Consider the following 23,300-nt stretch of genomic DNA (forward strand, 5'->3'; position numbering starts at 1 on the left):
ATAAACCATGCCATCTGGTGCCAAAGAATCTTGGGCAGGCCTACACCAAATAATAAGAACAGCACTGAGAGCTCTTCTAGACAGGACAAAGATACCTGTAAGAGTAGTGGGTTGTGCCTTGTTGGTTTCAGTACATTTCCTGTCACCCAGACAAGGCAAGACTTGATCCAATATTTTCAGTGACTTTCAATGACTATCCTCCATCTTTTGATTTGATCTTATCTGATTTGGTTGTTGCTGTTGCTGAAGGAATGGTTTATTTTGTTCTTAAGATCTTCCTGAGATCCTGTGTAGTGTAGTGGGTTGAGTGTCAGACTTAAGACTCAGGAGACCTCATTTCAAATTCCTGCTTAGCCATGGATATTCACTGGGAGGCGGCAATGGGAAACCATTTCTTCAATACTTTATATACAGTGGAAACAATAGTGGGGTTGCCAGAAGTCAGAATCATCTTGGTGACACCTAACAGAGAGATTTTTCTTGTGCTGGAGTTTAGTTCTATGGCACTTTCAATGTAAAGTTCCTCCTACATTAGAGGCTCCCAGTGGGAAGCTTTTAATTAAGTTACTTGATAAAAATGACTCCAGGAAACAAAACAACAGCTGGGAAGTGGATTTTAAAGTATTTTTCCCCAAAGGATTCTCAAGATTTCCAAGAGAGAAGTATTTGCAAATGATGTGACTTTTCACAATAAAGTCCAGCCATGAATCCTGCTAAACTACTCTCCTCCATCATGAACCAGGAGTCCAGGACCAATCACGAACAATTCAGGCACTGCTTTTGTGGGAGTTATAGCAACTTTTATATGCTGCCTTTCAGATGCTTTGGCTGGATGGTACCTTTCTGTACTGAGGTGATTGTCAATTAATCCAGCAGCAAACAATTGTTCCCTCTCTGACTCAGATTTTGAAGAGAGTCATGCATTTTTACTTAAGAATTCTTTCTGCTCTTTTTCAGTCAGGGATCAGTATGAAGTTATGTATTTTAGTTAATGTAGCCAGTCAGTTAAACCCAGTCAAGAACTTAGTCAGTTAGCTGTGTTGTCTGTAAGTAGACAATGAATCAGTTAAGCTCTGTTCATGTAACCAGTCATTTTTCTACAATATGCTGTTTTTCTTCTATTCCAAACTGTGAGTAAATTGAACTTTTTCCCCTCTCTTCCCAGTCTCTGGCTGAATTATTGAGACAGTAAGTGCCAGTTGATAAGAACTAAGCAAAAAAGTGGACTACTTTAGGGAGACTTGACACTAATTCTGCTTTGTAAGTCACTGAATCTTTTTCTGCTGCATAGTTAGAGGCTTTTAGCCACAAAATTTCACACTCTGCCAAGAACTTTTGCCCCATCTAGAAGAGTCCTAAAGATAAGCTACATCTTGCAAACGATAAAATAGAAGCACCTGTAATTTCCTCACATCCACTGGAGAACAAAAACCTCCAAAAGACAGTTCCAAGGAGCACATTGCCTCAAAAATGTAATTATATTTACTTGCTGAGAGAAGACTAGCAGTGAAGTAACACACACAGCTGCCTCTGGGGAAGGGATTCCATGGTACTGTTGTGGGTAATGAAACTAGCACCAAACTCTCTCACACACTGATACGAAAAAGAACTTTTCCAGGTTGCAACCTGTCATGCCTAGCCTTGAGGGAAAATCTAGCTGCCTCCTTAGAGGCATTTATTTCAGCCATTTCAACTTTCAGCCAGACCAAATAGTTGAACACCGAATACAGCCTCCTAGTTAAACCGGCTGATCATCTTTGCCTTGGGAAGCCTCTAGAAAGCAGACAAGGAGTTTGTGTACTGTCTTCCTTACCCTTCCTCCCTCACGCCTTGTCAACAGATACTGAAAGCCTGCTGCAGAAGGCGGAACTCCTGTTGATTCACTGGCAAGGAGTGGCACTTAACTCCACCTGGTTAACGAGTGTAGGTGTGGCCATTTTAAGTGACAGAAAGAAATTCGTTTACACACAGGTATCCTGGGAACAGCCAAGCCCAAGGTGCATGCCCTGGGGAAAGGTTTATTAGCAACTCAGATAGCAACAGAAGCTGCCATCTAAGAAATGGAAGGGGCTGTATTAAATGCAATGAGTGAAAATACTATTCAAGGGGAGGAGAGGCAAGCCAGGTAGTCATAGGATCCTTATATTTTCACAGAAATTCTGTACAAATTAAAAATGACAAGCAACAATAATGTAGAGGCCTGAGCCATGAACTCAGCTTCTTAAGGGCTGTACTTGTTTGCAATCCTGTCTTGCATATAAGAGGAACCGGAGGAAACCACAGGAGGCTATTCAAGTCTCTTAGTGATAATAAAACACATGGGCTGTGAGGAGAAGAGTGCAACTTCCCATCCGGCTCCAGAGAGTGAAACAGCTGCTGGTTTATTCTTCTGACTTCCAGAGCTCCAGTGGTTGTCTGGCTTTGAGGAAGTGTTAAAATAACTTCAATGTGCGTTTGGATGTGGGTGTCTCTCATATTTATTTATTTATTAAATTTATACCCCGCCCCTCTAGACCATGTCTACTCGGGGCGGCTTACAACATAAAAATCAATATAAAAGGTATATAATCATTAAAAATACAATACAATTACAATTACTTAAACGGTTTAAGCATGAGAGACACGAGAGGTTTGAAATTCTGCGCACTAGGAAAAGTTGAAAATCCTTCCCCTTCCCCGACCCACTTCAAAGAGCTGGTGGATGATAATGGCCATAGTGTCACAATGGTCCTGTTTTAGACAGAGGATATAGACACAGAGAACCAAATTTGGGATGCTGAACAACCTGTGTCTGCTTTCTTCCCTATTGCTTTCCTGGTGGCTTGCAGAAGGTCAAAATGCCAAAGGCTTGCAAGAATTTAACTGGGATGATCTATATTTCTCTGCCATTATAAGGTGCTGCTCAGTCTGTGAAGGATTCCTCTACTGGTGTGTGTGTGGGGGGGTGGATGATGATTGAGGTCTATTACTGGATATGCACTGGGGACTGGGGACTAGCAAACTGTGACTAGAGAGACCAGACTTAAAATATCTGCTCAGACAGAAGACTCTTCGGGCCAGTCAAGCTATACTCAATTTCTGAGTTATTGTGATAATACATTTGGCCACAATGTGTGCACTGCCCTGACCTTCATGGAGGAAGGGAAGGATAAGAACTTGGATACTAGGTAGAAGAGCAGATGCTTGGCATAAATGCTGTGAGGAAGTAATGTATAGCACCATATTTGTGGCTATCATGACAAAACAAGTATATTTTATTTTGTTATCAAAAAAAAATCCTTCTTTCCTTCCTGCCTAGACATTCTCCATAATAGTATCAATATATTTTCATTTCATCAATATTATAGGAGCAATATCTCACGGTGCTGATTGCAGAAATCACCATTATGTTTCCACTCACACAAATACTTACAATTTTACAGAGATTGTCAATAAATAAAAAGAAAGTAAAGTCTCAATGATAAAAGAACTTCCTGACTGCTGTGAAAAGAAAGATGACTGCAATTGTATGAAAGACACCAACAGCTCAGCAATTATAATCCTAATTAATAATGACTGAGCGCAGTGGTTCCTTACATATTATGCCATCCATTCAATCTTCCTCCAAATTCTGCAAGTTCAATGAAAGTCTAAATTGATTGTGGGGAAACAATTTGTCTTTTTGTCAGCAAAAGCCATGGTTTTTACAGTGCTGCTGGAATATGACAGGGATGGGGACTCAAGTCGTGGTACTTGCTGTCAAGTTGGACTTAAGTCACACTGATGACTCTAGTTGTTTTGTTTTTTCAATAACAGACTTGACTTGCAACTCAATCTGCCCACCCCTCCTTTTTTTCTGGTGAAAAAAAGCTTGTTTTTAATAGGAACTCAAACTTGGGGCTTGGGACTCAGGACTTGGTACCAAAGAGTTGGATTTGGACCCAAAGACTTGTCAACATCCCTAAATATGACCTGCTTGTTCTTCAATTTTACCATCACCACTTAGTACCACCACTAAACATCTCTTTTGGTAGGTCTCTATGTAGGGTACCAGTAGCACTGGGACCTCTAAAGTCAAGAGAACTGGCCCCAGTTGAACACAAACGTGGTCATGTTTGCCAATCTTAATTCGTCCTCTCTGTTGGTCTCCTTAGCCACTGTGAGAACAGTGAGATTTATGGATGAGGGATCACACTAGCACAGAAATATCACAAGGTGTGCTGCTTTGTTGGGGAAGGAACCTGCTGCCTGATATAACACATAGTTGCACTAAGGCAGCAGCTTTTTACCTCACTTGAGGTGTCTCATTTCCAGTTTCTGTGCAAATGCAGCTCTATAATCTGTAATTCATCCTTCTGTTATCATTCTGCGTTTTTGCCTTCTGTAAGAGCAACAGAGAAGAAACAGCAACGGATTAATCAACATCCAGTATTTGGTTCACTGGGCTCTGCCAGTATCTTCATTCCACCTGGCTGAGTGTTGGCCAGAGCCTGGAAGAATCACTTTTGGGGCCTGTAACTCCCAGAAACCCCTTCCTCCAACCATCCAATGTCCATCTTGGATGGAGGATACCGTGGAATTGTAGGCCAAAAAAGTAACTTTTCCAGTCTGTGGTGATGAACCAACCAATATGTATCTGAATAGTCCCCAAAACAATTGAAAGTAGATAATTTACAGAGAGGGAGGGAGGGAGGGAGGGAGGGAGGGAGGAAGGAAGGGAGGAAGGAAGGAAGGAAGACAATATCCTAGTGTTAAAAACTGCAGACACATTCCTCTGTCTTCTCTAGTCGGGCCACATTATGATCCGTATAGAAGGAAAAAAGGATTACCTTGTGACTATTGCAGTCCATAAGTCACTAGCATCTGGTCTGATGATAAACAAGAGGTTTGCTACTAGCCTGGATTATGTGCTGAGAGAAACCAAATTCACCACTTTTTATTTTAGGACTAAAGCACAGACTTAGACTTATTTAGCAATCTGCATGTTTATTCTCAGATATTGAACTTAACTTCCAGTTTGATAGACATCATCAGTTCTCCCAGCAGTTTTAAACTAAAGACCCTGATGTTCATACAATCCCCACTGTACTAAAAATACCCTTGGTACTGCAACTCAAATACTGTAGATATTTCCCGCCTAGGATTTTGCAGCAGAGGGCAGTGCAATGAACCTCAATCTTCTCCCAACATATCTTCTCATTATCACCAGAGATGCTTTTCCAAGGACACACTGTTCTGTTCTATTTTGATTTTTACACCAAAGCTGTCACCATGGTATCTCCACTTTGGGGAGAATCTTCCACCGCTCCTGGTAATACACTTTTTCTTCATCTCCAAGGAACAATCCAATGGACTAATGCGTGTGGCCAAAAGACAGAAGTCAAAGTCATTCTCCATCTACATGACTTAGTGAGTAGGAACCTATCCTTGATCTCTAGGATGTCTTGCACAAACCAGGAATCTGCAGGCAACCTCTTGTCAGCTTTCTGGTTTGTCTCAGGTATGCTCCATCAAGCCCTTGGTCTTCTAGTATATAGCTTTCATCTTCTTCTCCATTGTCCATCCATACTCACTTTCCCTTTCTCATTCTCTGTTCTCTTTTTTAATTTCTAAAAAAAAGGTGCAAGGTCATTTTCAACTAGAGTTTTGAAAATTCTGAGTTAATGTCTACTTTACATACAATTCCCAAACACATATAATGTAAAGCACGATGTAAAAAGAAGTATTTAATGCTAATTTATCTCAGAGTTAAAGGTAATCTCTATGCAGAAAAGGGAAGAACTATTATTATTTTATTACAAGTCTCAGAATCCCCTAGCTAGCTGGCTAGGAAATCCTGGGATTTACAGATCAAAAATCTATTTTACCTAAACTCTGGCTCCATGGTAGAGAAAGAAAGCTGTGGAGATGTATTATGGCTCCAAGGCCTTTAGAAAGAGAATCTCTCACTTTGAAAGCTTAGAGCAATAGCTCCCAACCTTGGGTTCCAGATGTTCTTGGACAAATCCAGACAAGGCAGTCAAAAGGCAGATCAATAAGGATGCAGCTGATACTAGATGGGATTACACTCCAGTTTGGGGGTGTTCCTAGATCATCTCTGAGCTTGGATGCCCAGGTCTTGGCAGTGGCCAGGAGTGCATTTGCACAATTAAAACTAGTGCACCAGCTGCATTAATTTCTTGAGAGATCTGATCTGGCCATTGTGACACATGACGTAGTTACTTCCTGGCTGGATTACTGTAACACACTCTATGTGGGGCTGCTGATGGAAAGTGTCAGGAAACTTCAGCGGGTCCAAAATGCAGCAGCCAGATTGCTGACTAGGGCCGTTTACAAGGATCACATAATCTCCCTGTTACAGCAGCTCCACTGGCTGATGTTCAGTTTCTGGTCACTATTCAAAGTGCTGGTTTTAACCTATAAAGCCCTTAACGGCCTGGCTCCAAGCCATCTCAAAGACTGTGTCTCCCATTATGACCCGTCTTGAGAATTAAGATAATCAAGCGAGGCCTTTCTCTCAGTCCCACCACCTTCACAGGTGCATCTGATGGGAACACAAGAAAAAGCCTTCTCTGCTGCTGCTCCCAGACTTTGGAACTCCCTCCCACAGGAGGCCAGATTGGCCCTATCTTTACTGTCCTTCCACAAGCAGGCAAAGACCTTTCTCTTCAGGCAAGCCTTCCCTCAGTAACCAACTACCTGTATATAATTTTTAGATAGATTGTTATGCACTGGCTTGACTGGGTTTTTAGTACTACTGTACTTATGTTTTCCATTTTTGTGTTTTCCATTTCTCAGAGTGGTGTTTTTTTAAAAAGAAATTGTATACTTTTGTTTTTAGCTTTATTATTGCCTTTTAACAATGTAAACTGCCTCTTTATACTCCTTGTTCTTAGCTTTAAATATTGTCTTTTAATGATGTTAATCACCATAGTATGCTTGTTGTTTTCAGCTTTAAATACTGTACAGTATTTCAATGTTGTAAGGCGCCTTGGGTCCTTTTCAAGGAGAACGGTGGGGTAAAACTATTTAAAATAAAATACATAAATAACTCCCAGAAGCTGAGCTGTGCTGGGCAGAATTTCTGGGAGTTGCAACCTAAGAACATCTCAGGATCCAAGGTTCGGAAACACTGGCTTAGAGGCAGTGGCTGAATTCTGATCTTATGAAAATCCCTGTTTTATTGTACAGTTATGACATTAGCACACTATGGAGGCCACCTTTCCTTCTCTCTTTCAGGTACACAAGGAAAGAGTTCAGAAGTTTTCACATTTACTGTTTAAAACACATCTTTTTGTTTTGTCTGAACTGGGCAAACATTGCTTCATCTTTAGTTGATTTTAAAGAAACCTATTTCAGTTCATGGGCTATAAAGCTCATTTATTTCAAATAGGAAATAGTTTGTACAGCTACCCTTATTCTTCATCTTAATTTATAAAAAGGAAAATTAAATTCAGGGGTGCATGTCAATGATAAAAGAAACAGGATGTTTTAAAATATTTGTTATACTCTCAGGCACACACTTACATGGGAGTAAATCCCATGGAAGTCAGTGAGGCATACTTTTAAGTAAACATCAGATTGCACTGACAGAAGAGAACAGTGTGTTTAGGGATGATTCTAATGGGATTTGCGGTCCTCCTCTAGATCATTACCATTCTGCAGTGTCATTTTGAAGACATTTATTTGAAAATTAAAGAATAATCTGCTGATAGAGTATACTTGCTACTTTGCCTCTTGATACCTACCCAAGAGGTGTTTTATTGTTTGATGTTAATGGTAGGTTCACTTCTGAGGTGAAGAGGAGCTTCAAGGAGATTTTGTCAGAACAATGATGGGGGGGGGGGAAGGATTACATCTCACCATCGTATCTGTCATTAGCCAAATCCTGCCCTCTCCATGGTTATAGATATTAATTTTTTAAAAATATATACATCTGTGAGATGCATTTTTGTTAATCTCTAATCTAAATTTAATAGGAGTATGATGAAAAGTATTTTGCAGTGCAGGCCTATACTTACCTACTTGGAAGTAAGTCCCGAAGAGCTCAGTGGGGTTTACTGTCTAATAGAAGGGCAAGTGAACACCTGAGCCCGGGGACACAAATACTAGAATGTAAAGGGTTGCACATTGCAACTGCCCTCAAAAATGTCTAGTATGAATCTATTTTGTATTGATTTTTTAAAAAAATAAAAAAGGCATCCTCCCTCTCTCTATTGGTCAAAATTAAAAACAATTTGGGGGCTTAGAGGTGTTGCTCTCCCCAGGTTGCTAAGATGTTCCACACTGTCCCTTGGGGAGTGACAGATTGTCTACCCCACCCTAGTAAATGATTCTAGGTTCTCCAATTACAAGCTTGAATTGGGATTAATCACACCATAAGAATAGCCATTTGTAAATTCTCTTTAAACGAGGCTAGTCTTATTCTGAGTGAATATTATGGGGACAAACTCATATGATTGATGCTTATGGGGGGAAAAAAACAAAACAAAAAACCCAAAGCCGAAGTAAAAACTGGACAATAAATAGAAGAGTTTTGCAGTCTTGCTTCATGTTGGTAATAACTTATTGAGAAAATTCACCAGAGTGAGAGGAAAAAATCTATAGAGGAAAAAATTAATGAAAAATTAATATGAATATACTAATAGTTTTTATAATATTTAGACATGTTGATATTTGCTATGCATTTATCTGCTTAAAATTAATTTCCCAAGGGACAGGTTCATGTGCAAACTCTTCCAGAGTATTCCTATTTTATTTCCTCTAACACAGTTCATGCCCTTTCCTTGTACGAAGCCCACACAAAAGTCAATTGAGCGAGAGGCAAATAAATACTCTTAGCTCTGGAAACAGGGACACATGGTTCACTTTGTAATAGGCTCTCAGATTTCATTACTTCAACAATATTTTACCAACCTTATGTCCGGATTCCAAAGTGTATAAAACTGAATGGTGGGTCACTTTGCATTATGCCAGAAACTGTTTAGTATTGGGAATGCAGATTCCCCAGATGACAGGGCCAGTAATAAAAGGAGTAAAATTGCCAAGCTCCACATTGTGCTGCCACCTTGCCATCAAATATTCTCTGCCATTTCATTTTAGACAGATTGATGAACCGTTTTTCTCTTATCCCAAACCCATTAAGGATTGTAGAGCTTTAAAAATAGATCTTTAGCTGTAATCAGTTTGAAGATCTCATACATTATTACTTATTGTTCTGCTTCTTCTATATGGGCCCAAAGAGAACAGTTCTATCACATATTCTTCTGTGGTACTCAGACCAAAGGTGATACTAAGCATCATTTATAGAGTAGCAGCGTTTGCTGCATTCAGCACAAAATTAGATAATAATTTTCTTCTTGATGATTTATTTTATTATTTTAATTATTACTTTAATTCTTTCAAAGGTTCTTCATGGTTTATTTTAAAAGGAGTATTAGCATGACTGCTGTATTCCAAAATGCTTCACAAATAAATTGACCTTTATTTATCTTACTATGGATTATTTTTATAATGCAATCTACCAAATTTTAATAGTTTTTGGTTAAATGCAGTGCCAACTGTATTTGTAAAATAGGTTATGATTATTGGCTACCTACCAATAAGGTTTTGGGATACATGTTTATGCAACACACTCAACAATTTGGGAACACTAGAAAAAGTACATATGGAGGATAATTCAACATGTATTACTTATATTTTACTGTACATAAATCATTCTCCATACTCAAAATCAAGGAGGCTAATGAAGAAGTATTGATTTTAATATACATATAGATGAAAGTAGAATATTTTTCGGGTGATCATCTGGCTGAAATTAACTACAGTGATGCCTCGCAAGACGAATGCCTCGCACAACAAAAAACTCGCAAGACGAAAGCATTTTGCAATTTTTTGTGACTCGCAAGACAACGTTTTCTATGGCCGTGCTTCGCAAGACGAACAGGAATGCATTAATTAAATTTCAATGCATTCCTATGGGAAACCGAGCTTCGCAAGACAAAATTTTTGCAATATGAAACGACTGTTGGAACGAATTATTTTCGTCTCACAAGGCATCACTGTATTTCAATAAGGTTTGCATTTACCTGGTTGATCTGAAACCAGGTTGTCATCTCCAGCTGGTAATGCTTGGATGCATTATAACTTGACCTGAGCATTCATCTACACCTAATTTCACTCTAGGTCAAATGTTAAACAAAGGTTCTTAACAGTAGTAGTGATGAATATCACAAGATGTCTTTTTTTGAGCTCTTAATTTTTCCCTTCCTTCTACATGTCCCGTGGTTTCTTGTCCCTATCATGCAACTCTGGGTGCTAATCTTTAAAAAGAGCTTGGCAAATGTAGCCTTTAAGGGTGGCTGACTCCTAAACTAAGACTTCATCAATAATCCAAAACAAATGTCCCAAGACTTGTTGTAGCTGGGATTCCAGTGGGAGATGCTCAGCAGTCTCCCGGGCTAGGGAATCCTGGGAAGTATAATTTCTAGGATGTCTGGCATTTATGCTAAACATTCAGTATTCTAAAAAATTCTGTTTCTGAAGGTCCATGATGCTTGTTGTGACACTGCTATTCAAACGTTCAGGGCTCCAGGAAGAAGGAACGGAGAGAAAATCTGAGTCACATAGTGAGAATTCCTTATAGTTCTTGTCATGTATAAAGAGAAGGGTAAGATGAGATGTTGCTCGGGGTCTTACAGTGTCTTGGAAAAGGCACTCAGATGCATTTGCCCTTGTATTATGTCATTGGGACCTTGATGAGGACTGATAGTTTAAATTTAGTTCAGGGAAAAAATTAGCTGTTTCCAAACCTTGACATTTTTTGCTTTTAAAAGAGCAGAGACCATTCCTGAGTTCAGTTTTCAGAGTTCATCTTACTAATTATTGCACTGCAGTTTTTTTTTTTAAATGGAAAGAGTAATGCTGGAAATTACTTCACTTCTGGAACTATTACCACAGCGGTGTTGTGGTTTCAAGGGCAGTCTTTGCAATGGAAACACTAAAACATTTCATGTATCTTGGTGAAATGCTTGTCTGTCAGCAGCAAGAAAGGGTCCAGAGCATGCTGAGGCAGACTGTGTGCTTGGAGATGAGTGTGTGTGTGTGTGTGCACATGCACATGCACACATACACGTGCATTCACTCATGCACACGCATGCATGCGCGCATGCACACACACAGAGATAGGAAAGAAAGAAAGGAAACTGTTGTTCCTTATATTTCATGCTATTGGTAGTTTTTAGGTTCTGCTACTGTAAATTAATGAACAAATTTCAGGGAAAAAATTAAGGCTGTAGCTAATCGGTAGCCAACTTTACACTTTCATTTTCACCTAATACTGGTGCCTTTTGGATTCACAAACAGAGAATTATGAGGCCTGGGTCAGACCAGTAATCCAGAGCACAAAAATCTACTCATAACATATTCAGTTTAGAAACAAAGGAAAAGATTACAATTAAACAAAAACAAAACCACACCAAGTCATTTCTTTTCATCATCATTTGATCACAACCTTCCCAACTTATATGGATCCCTGTCCACCAAACCTAATTATATGGAAATATCTTGTTTGTTTTTCATAAGGAGGCCAAAACATATCCCATAGCAACAACATAATAAAGAAGGCCACGGCAATCTGTGACACAATAGAAACAAGTCCTCCAATATCTTAAAGGCTAACAAATTTGTCAGAGCATAATTGTTCAAGGATTGGTAGCTATTTCATCAAACTCATTTATGTCCCAATAACAATAATCTTAGAACTGGAAAGCTGGAAGGGACCCCATGGATCATCAAGTCCAGCCCCTGTCAAGGAGGCTCAGTGGGGAACTGAACTCCCAGCCTCTAGCTTCAGAGACCCAAACCACTGAGCTACCCAGCAGTTAACATATGTCATAAGAAATTAGTTATTTTAAGGCTGAGGTAAACCTACTCACCCTATCCTAAAAAAACAGCCAACCAACCATTTAATATTTAAGTAATGAAAGAGCCCCTGTGGTAACATCAAAAACCTATGCAGGCCTCAGCCTCATGACAGCCAGTCTGTTACCAAAAATTGGCAGCAAGTCATACTACTAGCTTTGGGTGGTTACTAGGAAAAGTTAATTTATATTGCACACTCCACACATGTTAGCTTCACACATGTTTTGCCCCTGAAAATAACTGCTACAAGTCACTCAATATTCAACATTTCAGAGGCAACTAGGGAAATGTTGAATATTGAGTGACTTGTAGCAGTTATTAGATTACAATACTGTATGTACTTAATTTTCCAGAGGTGTCTAGGCCCACCAAAACATGTTTGAGGGACCTGTTTTTCCCCCAACCCCGTCTCAGTGCTTCTAAACTTCAGAAGTTGAACATTACAGGCTCTTAACTGTTTTCTAGGTAGCATTCCACCTCACTTAGTGCTGCTGATACAATGGGACACAAACATGGTGACAATAAAGTTTGTAAACTTTGTTATACTACAAACAGAGCGCAGTTGCATTCTGTCTGTGTTACTGTGGTGTGCCGGCACAGACTGCTAGGTTACAGGCTTTTTGTTAAACCTTTACTGGAAAATTAAGTACATACAGTATTGTAATCTAATAACTGCTGAGGCGCACAGATACATCTAACAATCTATTTACTTACCCACAAAGTTTAAAATTTCATTTAAGTTCTAATTGTCTCAACATAGAGATAGATGTGTGCTATCAAGTAAATTTTGAATAATGTCTGCACTTTCCACAGTTTACTAGGTATAACATCCTGAGAAGTGGTTTACCAGACCCTTCTTTGGGTGGTGCTCTGGGACTATGGAGTTTGCCGAAGGTGACATAGGTATCGGGGACACCTTACCCATCAGATGCAGACATGCTGGATTACCACAACTAGCCCCCTCTACCTGGAAGCACAGTGGGGATTCAAATTCCATCCTGGCTCTGTAAATAGGTGCTCCAATCTACTAAGATATCCAGCAAGCTCTATTGTTTCAAACTAACCCCAAATTAAGTATTTTCCCATTGGCTAATGTACTACAATGAGACTGGAAACATTTTATTTGTGAGCTATACGAATAATTTGTATCTGTAGGTCCCCTCAACAGTGTTCTTCAACCATCTTTGTACTTTGATGGCGCTTTCATTTACTGTATTAGACAACTGTACTGTTTATGATTACAGGAATGGTTTTCAGTGTGATAGAATCTAATATGAAATGAGAAAGCAAGGAAGGATAACTTGAAAACCTCCTAAGACCCAGCTGGGAACTTTCAGCATTCTGTGTTTGTAGGCCAGAAACAAGACCTTAAAGATAGTCCTTGACTGGGAGGTGGTGGTGGTGGTGGTCCTTAATTAACATAAACATCTGAGTGGCACAACAGGAGTTTCTCTCACTTCTGGTATTATGCAAAGTAGTTTGCTTTATATGTTGATTAATCTCTATTACTTTAGGGCAGGAGTCCTTTTCAGTCCAGTTTTTGAACTCTATTGAACTGTCCGTCCAATGCATTTCAATGAGAGAAAAAACAAGAAATCACCAAAAATTAAGGACGCCTCAGAACAACACCAAATTAAGTTTGCATAGGTTTCAGGAGGAGGGCTAATGATAGCAAGCATTTAAAACACTTTTCAAACAGTTTAAGGCACTTTTACAGGAGCGAAAAGGGACTTCGCAAACCCATTCAAATGCATTGAGTTGGCTTCAATGCATTTCAATTGGGGAACCGCGTTTCCCTCAATGATGTTTCCTATGGGGATTTTCGCTTAAGGACGGCAATCGGATTAACCAGTTTTCAATACATTCCTATGGGAAATGGTGTTTCACAGAACGATGTTTCACAGAATGGTTTTTTTTGGGAACCAATTAACATCGTTGTGCGAGGCACCACTTTACTGCCTCTACAAGATCAAGATGTTTTCATCCCCACTAATGGGCTCTCTCTAACAGTTGTTTCTGGCCATAGAAATTGCACAGAGAATGTCACTAGGGATCAGACTGTGCTTTGGCTTGGGTGACAAGTCTTTGTAGTGTGCTACGCAATTACTTCCTGGTTTGCTGTTACATCAAAACTACCAAAATATAGCTTGCACTTGCCATACATAACAGGTGATCAAACCCCTGGTTTGTAATGTTTAAAGAGAAGCTATCTTGTTTTTCAAGGTTCTAGTTTGAAGATCAATAATGGCTTGTTTCAAATCAGGAAGAAATTAATCAAGTGGGGCATGAGAGAGGAGGAAGAAGCAACACATGAGCATACAGCCTGCCAAAGCCAGTTTTGGTATTTCACGTCAGCTGTCCTAACAGTGGAAAGTGTTATGTACCAACAGTTACAGAGTGCAACAAATTTTCAGCGGGTAGCTTTCGAACAGTGCCATGGTGTCCGTCAAGAAAACATCTACTCAGTATTGTATAGCATGTGTAATTAATTCTTGAAAACGCCCATATCAAGACTAAAGCAATCTTTGGGTTTTCAATATTATCTGGACTTTTAAGCTATGCTGGAAATTTTGTTTACCTGTCACTGAAATATCAAATCCCTTGCCCCTCACATGCCCAGAGATCTGCCTGTTACACTTCAATACTATGTATTTGAACAGTTTCTAGTGGTGTCATTCTGCTAGAGCAAATTGTGTTGTCTACTTCTAGACTACATATGAGGTCAGAATCCATGAACTTTTCAGTGCTTCAACTGAATGTGTGACCATTGGCACAAATAATAGCAAGCTTAGGAGCCAAAATACATGACTATTTATACATTATGGAGAAACAACAATAGTGCGTCACTGATACACCCTTTCCTCCCTCTGCTATCAGACTGGATTTAGGGCCTTATGTAAGATAAAGCACATCAGAAAACAATAAAATGTCACAGTCCATTCTACCACTCCTTTGCATCCTAGCAATCTTTGAGCACCCAGTTTGACAGTAAAACCAGTCAGATTCTCATAGTGAGTCTACTGAGATTTTCATGCAAGAGAGACTCCAGGTATATAGATCAAGATTCCTCAGATGCATGTGAGAGCCCTGGAAATCAACTGATTTTCCCACTTCTGCCTGGCATCTACATTATGTTTAAATGATGCCTGTTCAGAGAGTTTAAGAGGAGGGGGAAACATGAAGAGAGGACCTATGCTTACCGTAATGAGAGATGGGCTGTCAAAACAGCGCTGGAGCATAAAACGTGTGAGCTGCCTTCTTTAATAAGAGCTCTTTCTACTTCAGCTGCTGCGTGATTTCAATACCCAAGCCTTGTACTTGACTTATGATTAGAGCAGATGTCTGTCATCTAAAAAGACCTACATTTCACTCCCATTTCTATCTCTGGCTTCTTATTTGACTGCAGTCGAGACATCCACGTTTCTGTACTTCATCTTTCCTGTGTTTAGTAAAATAATGCTGTTGTTGCAAGCTTTAATTAATTGCTTAGAGATCAGGGAATTTGAGCTATTCATTGGCACCATCATTTGGAGGAAGAGGAACTGACCGATGGCCGTAATCTAGGACATAACTATACCTGCTCAACTGGGTGGATAGCCAAAGGTCATGGTTCATTATGAAAAGCAACCCTAGAAAGGGGATCATGGAACAAGGAAGTGGCAGAGGAAAGAGGAAGGAGCTGCTTGCCCCCCTCTCTGACTGCCACTTCTGTGCTCCAAACTTCCTTCAGTGGCTTCCTATTTTTAAGACAATTTCAGTGATTATAGTCATGTGCAAAACATTTAATAGGCAATGCACTATACAGATTTTTTTTTAAAAAAAATCCCTGCCATATAGGGACATTTTAAAATCAATTAAAAAAGCAAAACCGGAGAAAGGAGTTTGAGTAGAAGTGCAGAGAGAGTGGAGATAAAATCAAAGGCTGCAGATTTAAAAATGGCATATATATTTTCCCCTACTTATCAGATTTTCTTGAAAGCTGCTCAGTTCCACCGGGTGTCTTTTTTTCTAGAGCAGTAAAACACACACGGCATTTCACTTTGAAATAAGTTCTTTTTGAACAGTTATCTGGGAAATATATGTCTTTCAACTCCAACATAACTATTGGTAACCAAAGAAATAAAATAAAATACACATGGAGTGACTCCTCATGGGCTTAATACTACAGTACTGTTGTTAACAGTTGCTTGCCTAGTCCTCTTTAAGGCTTCTTATTCTTTTGATGCCAAATCGATGTGCCTGATGATCAACACACCCTGAGTAATAAAGCTCATCACAATACTGGAGCTCTCAAACAAATCTAGCAACGCGATGATGATAGAGCATAACACAGTGTACTACCTTAGAGTTTGAATCCTGACTTAGAGAGACTTAGGTTCAAATTCCCACTCATAAGTGGAGTTGATCAGGAGACCTTGGGCCAGTCAATTTCTGTCAGCCTCATATACTTCACAGAGCTGAGGTAAAATAGGGAGACCTGTGTGATTCATTGAGTTCTGCGGCAAGAAATGTGTTATCATAAACCTTTCAAATACGGCTGCGATGTAGGTTGCTCAAGACAACTGCCTTGATGTAGGCCAGCCTTTCTCAAACTCATACTCTCCAGAGGAATCCCATTACCTCAAGCAGCACAAATGCGGAAATAAGTAAAAAGGCTACATTTGCACTTGTCTTTTTATAGTGGGATTACAGCCACAGGAAACAGTTCAGAATAGTGACCTGTGTAATGAAAGAACTCATGTCCCCAATCGTTTTAGCACTATCTTATTAATCAGAATAAGCCTTGTGTGTTCCTGTAACTTCCTGTTTCTAAACAGCAGCAATGACAATGACAATCATCATCATCCATCCATCCTAAGCCTGAAACAGTGCCAGGGCTCTGAAAATTGTATATATATCTCTCTCCAATGCTTCTGGACCCTATTGACCTTTTTTAAATATATGACTGTATATATTTTTTAAAAACCCCTGTGTCTGTGTGGTGTGCAAACCTCCAAAGTGGTGAGAAATAGCTCCTCTAAGAAATAGCCCAAGCGTGTAATAAGGGAACTTGGAATTGTCAGAATTTCTTTCTCCTCATAAGAACAGAACAAGAGTTGCTGTATGAATAATACTGAAATATTTTCAATGCTTAATTAGTGACAGGGCTCAGTTTTGGCATCTGCTTTCATTATGCTTTTCCTCTTCTGCTGTCAGCTCTTTTTGGTAGCCCTATGTAAAAACAGCATTCTACTACAATTGTACTCTTCCTCTTGCTCCTCCTCCTTCATCATCATTACCATTACCATTACTCAACCTTTGAACTTTGTCGATGAAAGTGCACCTGAAGAGTCCTCTCATCACTGCAGAGAATGCCTAGCCAAGAGTCTTACACCTGTTCTGGAAATACAGCAGAGGCTATTTTACAGCTGAAGTTAGTCAGGGAGATTACAGCTGTTTTCAGCAACTGCAAGTGAAATCTGAGTCTCTATAAAGCACTGCCATGGACATGGAGTGAAGGTCAGCAGGGACTTAACAGCTGTCTCTGATAAAATATTACCCTATTTTATTGCCATCTGCATTAGTTACTAGTACAGTTTATGAAACCTTTGCCAACTATTTTCCATGTGTAGTTTTTCTCTTTCCTTTCTTATTAATCTGCAATGACAGCTGCCAATAAATTGGTGTGAGAGCTACTAGAATATTCCTAACACATTGAAAATTATATCAGCTTGTGGGTGAAGCCCATGTGCATTGTCCAGGTTTCAGTATGCCAACCTACAAAACTGTGAATGATTTCTCTTACTGCCAAACACTTCTGGTGAGAAGTGACAGCACTGTTCCATACTATGCTATGCCTGATGCATGCTGGATAGCTGAGTGATTTAGATCTCTGGGTGCAGAGCAAGAGATTGAGAGTCCGATTCCCTACTAGAGAGGCTGGACATGATGATCCATAGGGTCCCTTCCAGCTCTGTACTTCTAAGATGGTGATGATGACGATGCATTGAGAAATAAACTTTCTTGTTGCGTGTTAAATTGTTCACACAGCGGCATTAGCACACAAAGCATTCCCAATATAGGATACTATTTGGTTTTATTATTTTGCATTGTTAGCATTACTTTTATCCCGGCTATTCATGTCACCACATTCTTTATTCTGAGATTATGTTGGTTTAGGGACTGGTGAAGAGTTGTGTACTAGAATCACAGAAAAAAAAGGTGATGTGATACAGCACAGTAGTGAATGGGACCTCTCCTCAGTGTCTTCCTATAGGTTGCAGGTTACACAGCCTGAAATCAAAACTAGAAAATAAGTCTGTTTATGAGTGTGATCCAGAGGCAGGATCAAGGTCATACATTTTCCAGTGAAGAATAAACAGGACCAAATTAAGGAACAGGGGGCCTGGAAGCTAGAGGTAAAGATGTTTCACCAATTAGCTGGATTCCGCAGAAGCAGTTGTTCTAGCACTGGAAAGCCATGAACTTAAGGTTGAGTAGGAATGCTTCTGAGGAATTCTCTTACTTCCGAGGAGCCCTGCTACTTCCAAGAGGCCCGTGTCTTCTTGGCTCTTAGGTGCATGCTTTGCTGATGAGATGTTACCTGTATCTCCACCTTCTGATGCTGACATTCTGTGGTCTGGATGGTTAGTTGCTCTCCTCCTCTGAGAAGCTTCCTCAAGGCATCCTTTGAGGCTCCTCCTAGGCCTGCTGTTTCTGACATCATGCTGACATCAGGTCTGCTATTGCTTTCTGTGCTTGGGTCCTAACGATGGAACATAAGGGTGTTAATAGCAGCATCAGAGGTTGGGATAGTATTGGGACTATGAAATGGTGGCCATGGTAGCAAAGGGGGTAGGGTCTGGGAGCAATAATCCAAAAGAAGTAATTTCTCCAAACTCTGCTCATATTACAGCTTTTATTCCGTTAGTGCAAATAGCAATTTCACAAAGGATTTAAATTGGTAACATGATCCCAATCCACCATCCTCTCCCGAAAAGTGGCTGCTATTAACACTTTTTTCAAAGAATGTGATAACCTTTTTTTCTGGAACTATCTATATAATGTCTAATTATGATGGCACAGAGTTTTCTGAAAGATGTGTCTTTCAAATTTTTGGTATATTGCACAATGTACTGAGATAAGCTCACAACGCTGTCTTTCATTTAAACCTATTTGGTGACACTGGAGTTAAAGGAATTAAATTGGTTTTAGTACAAGTATTTTATCATAACTGGGTTGCAGGCTTGACTACAAAGCATTCTAAGGTTTTGAAGATTATTATTTTTAAAGCCTTATTCAGCAGTATCAAAAGCACTTCCAATTAGATTTTAATACAGAAAAGGAACTCAAATTAAATATCCTTTGTAATCTCGTGTTTCCTTCCTAAATTTAGATCAAGAAAATGAAATGAAACAGAACTGAGTGAAAGAACAAAATATGCAAAAGGAAACAGAAAATAGAAAAACACAGTGGCAGCCAGATCTTACATGTATTTGCTCAGAAGTAAGTTCTGCTGAACCTGATAGCATTTCTGTCAATTATGTGTAACATTGCAGCCTGACATAGCAACATAAACCCACTTATGAGGGAACAACTTCCACTGAATTTAGTGGCGCTCATTTCTGAATAAATATTGAACACAGCATATCTGGAACCAAAGACAGGCATGAAACCAGAGCAATGACTGGAATGCTAAATTCAGAAGTATCCCCCAAGCAAGCAAACTTGTCCTTCAGGCAGAATGCGTCCCCCATGACCACTGTTGTGTTTAAATAATTCACTCTCGTCCAGACACTAATTCAGAGATCACACCACTTAAGAACATAAAGAAGAGCCCTGCTGGATCAGAACAAAGGCCTGTCTAGTCCTGCACGTTGCTCTCACAGAGGCCAATGAAGTGCTCATGAATAGGTGAGGGTAATAACACTTTCCCATTCAGATGCCCCAGCAACTACTATTCAAAGATATACTGTCTCTGATGATAGATAGATTATACAGCCATCATGACTCTGATAGCCTTATTTTCCACAACAGAGCTGGCCCATGACACTTTCCTGCTTAAGGAAGACAGGACAGCATTATTTCCCTATTGCATGTAGAGAAGCCCACTGGACCGGCAACTATATTGTACTAACACTGATGAAAGGGTAGCATATTCATCATATATCAAACTACAGGTTCGTTTGGAAAGCCTGGGACAGGTTGTAGGGCATGTACAGCTCTGCCCTCCAACAGAAGGGCCTAGGTGTGGGTTGCATCTCCCATCATCTGTGACCTGGAGTAGCAGCTTTACTCCACCAAATGGCAAGGTTGGCCTTACTTTATTACTACTTTGTCCAGTCCCTTTTAAAGCCTGTCCAAGTTTTAAATCAAATCAATTTAGAATGGAGTGTATTGCAAGGCAAATAAAAATATAAATATAGATAATTCTTTAAACATTACTGTTTAAAGAAAACTTTCCCCTATCTACTCTTTTCATACCATGCATAATTTTCTACACCTGCTATGTTCTCTCTTACTCACCTTTTTTTCCAAGCTAAAACACTCATATGTTACAATTTTTCAACACAGGTAAATTGCTGTGACCCGCAGCTTATTACACTTGTAATTACCTGTATCTTTTCCTTAATTATAACCAGAATATTGTTTTTGAAATCATGCTGACAGATCTGTTCACAGCTTTACTTTTTTGATTTCTCATCGATCTGAAGCAAAGGAGAAATTAGGCTCTATATTACTAGCATTACTCATGATATACATAGCATATCCCTGTATAAAACCATCTACTGGTTTCATAAGGACCAGGAGATGGGAATGTGTGGTTTTCTGGATGCTGGAGCTACTGTTCTTCACATCCCTATATGGTTCGGGGGTGAACTTCTCTCTCAAAAGGAAATTTGCTATTTTAAAGTATGCATGTATTTTCTCCCCCTATTATTTCAATTTTGCTTTTCTATTTAGAAATAACCCCCACAGAGAACAACATGAAAGTAAAGCCCCATTACTCTGAAGTATAATTAAACTTTATTTTTTAAAATGTCTTGAGGAGGAGAGAAAGACGTTATTCTCTGTAATCTACATTAAAACATTTAAAATACACAAAATTCAGCAGAAGAAATAAAAAACTGGGAGGTAGAAATAAAATGATACAGAACATCAAATATTAAACTAAGGGGGAAGACAGGAAGTTTATTGAGAAAGAACAATCAAATCCAACAGATACGACATTGTTCACATTATAACCCGTATGCTAGTTTTAAAAGCTCATCTGGACTTTGTAGAAAACATTTATTCTGAAAATCAAACAGGACAAGTGAATTGATTTCTCACTAAATAGGAACTCTCTCTTCAGTGCTCCTGAGATCCATGCAAATTGCCATGAATTGTTTCAATGTAAGAATTCAACATAAATAGGTCTAAGCATATCTGCTGCAGCCAAATGAGTTCTAACTTTTACAACATGGTTGTATATTGAATTTTTAGCAGACCTATTAGTCAAAAGAAAAGAATCAAAAGAAAGGAAACAAAATACATTTAAAAGCTATCTATAATGCAGTACTTCCTAAAAGTTATTAATTTAAAGTTGCTACATTTGTATTTGAGACAAATGAGGGGGAAAGGAGATCTTATTGAGAAGGAAAATAATGCTGAAATGTTAAATCATTTATATCATGCATAAAATAAAAATCATGAACTGTTGTTTGGCATATAAACTGATGAGCTGAAAAATATCCATACAGACAAATTAAAAAGTATTCTGATAATGTTTCCTGCTCCTTATCTCTGGAGACACGTTTTAGATTGCTAGGTTTGGTTATACACAGTTGTCCTGGTATCACTGCAGCTGAGGACAACAGGACCTAAGTAGTCTTTTCCCCATAAGGTGGGTTGACATGGAGCTTCTGATATGTCATTAGATGAATATTCAAAGTCAAATAATATTGCCTGATATCCCTGCTGGAATCGCTTGGTCAAGAGTTGGGGAAGAGTTCAAAATGTGATCCAGATAATTTACACTCATGATTTTTGACACTTTTCCCCAGACTCAGTTGAGTTTATATTGTAATGCTCAAAGGATGTGTAATAGTAACGGTTCAACATGAGGCAATCTTTGATTGCATTGCCCTAAAGCTATAAGGTGACATGGCTAGAGCAAACCCAAAACACTGTGAGAGCTGAGGCAGAACAGCAAAAGCCAGGAGAGTAATTTGCTATATAAGGCCAAACAAAACAAAGCAATACAAACAAAAAATCCCTGCAAACATCTTTTCCCCCAATCCAGTAAAATTACAGTATTAAAAATATAAAATAACAATTGATGCTGAAAAGATTGGGAGCCACTGCCCTAGGAGTGGATCTCTGAGCATTACCGCATGTTCCTATGACAACCACAGGCACAGGGAAGCAAAGAGGAGCAGGAAATGAGGGTATGAGAAGGATCCAAACGTTATATGATCCACGGGGAAGGAGGAGAAGATGAGAAGGTCACTGGGAAGTACCTGTTAGGGAAGGCAAGTAAATTGGGAAACAGACTGAATGCTGCTCAGCAGCAGAGAGAATAAGGCTTCCTTTCACATATGGACTTGAAATAACTAAGCAAACATTTTGCCTCTACAGAATTCTATATCATATTGCAACACATTATTTTCATCTTTATGTTAGAATGTAGTTTGTATCAAAATGGATATGTGGTGAAAAGGCAAAATAGAGGTGGGGGGGAAGTCATGTAAGTGCAACAATTTGTTAGTTATCTAGAATCATCATAACGTTATCAATTCTTATTTAAAGCAGTTTGGTAAAACACTTGGCTAGGTATGCTCTTTCAGGCTCTTGTTGGTTTCCTTCTCCTTGTATCATTCCCTTAACCCCCCCCCCCCCAATTAAGCAACATTCAGATGTAGAAGAATGGACAGTGGTGTGTTGCTTTCCCCCTATTTTGTGTAAGCAGCTTTGGAAATAAAACCTTGAAAATGACTCAGTTACAAACCATATTTGCTAGCTTTCTGTAAGCTAGAGAAAGAGAGAAAGCAGAACATCTAGATTGGATGTGGAGTTGGAGATTTCCTCTTTGGACTCTTCACTTTATACAAAGGAGAGACAGAGGACTTCATCCATCTTCTGACATCTCACTCACTTACTCACCTCTGGAGGATTCCATAAATGTGCCTGCCTGCAGTTCCTGCTCACTTGTGACTGCTAGCTCAGTGCTTTAATACAAGTCAGGTTTAGAATTGCTTGCATAAATTCATGTGCCCCTGTCTTTGTCTCTCTCCTCCAGGACAGCTGCAAGATGTTCGGATATTCTTCTGATTGCTTTTCAGCTCACTTTGTTATGCTGCTGCTGAGTCTTAACTATCGACACAGTCAAATGCCAAACTTGTTAATTAGCCTAATTGTTTCAATAAATCCTAATGTAC

At 39.3% G+C, this 23,300-nt stretch overlaps 1 long non-coding RNA gene across 1 annotated transcript; it reads left to right on the plus strand.

Annotated features, from left to right (window-relative positions):
- The first annotated feature begins 2,001 nt into the window (after positions 1 to 2,001).
- LOC144588435 (uncharacterized) lies at positions 2,002 to 23,300 on the plus strand. The gene is made up of 3 exons (XR_013544002.1): positions 2,002 to 2,125; positions 19,277 to 19,386; positions 23,162 to 23,300. It is a non-coding gene; the product is annotated as an uncharacterized LOC144588435 (long non-coding RNA).

Source organism: Pogona vitticeps, chromosome 3, assembly GCF_051106095.1.
Source record: "Pogona vitticeps strain Pit_001003342236 chromosome 3, PviZW2.1, whole genome shotgun sequence".
Taxonomy (NCBI): domain Eukaryota; kingdom Metazoa; phylum Chordata; class Lepidosauria; order Squamata; family Agamidae; genus Pogona; species Pogona vitticeps.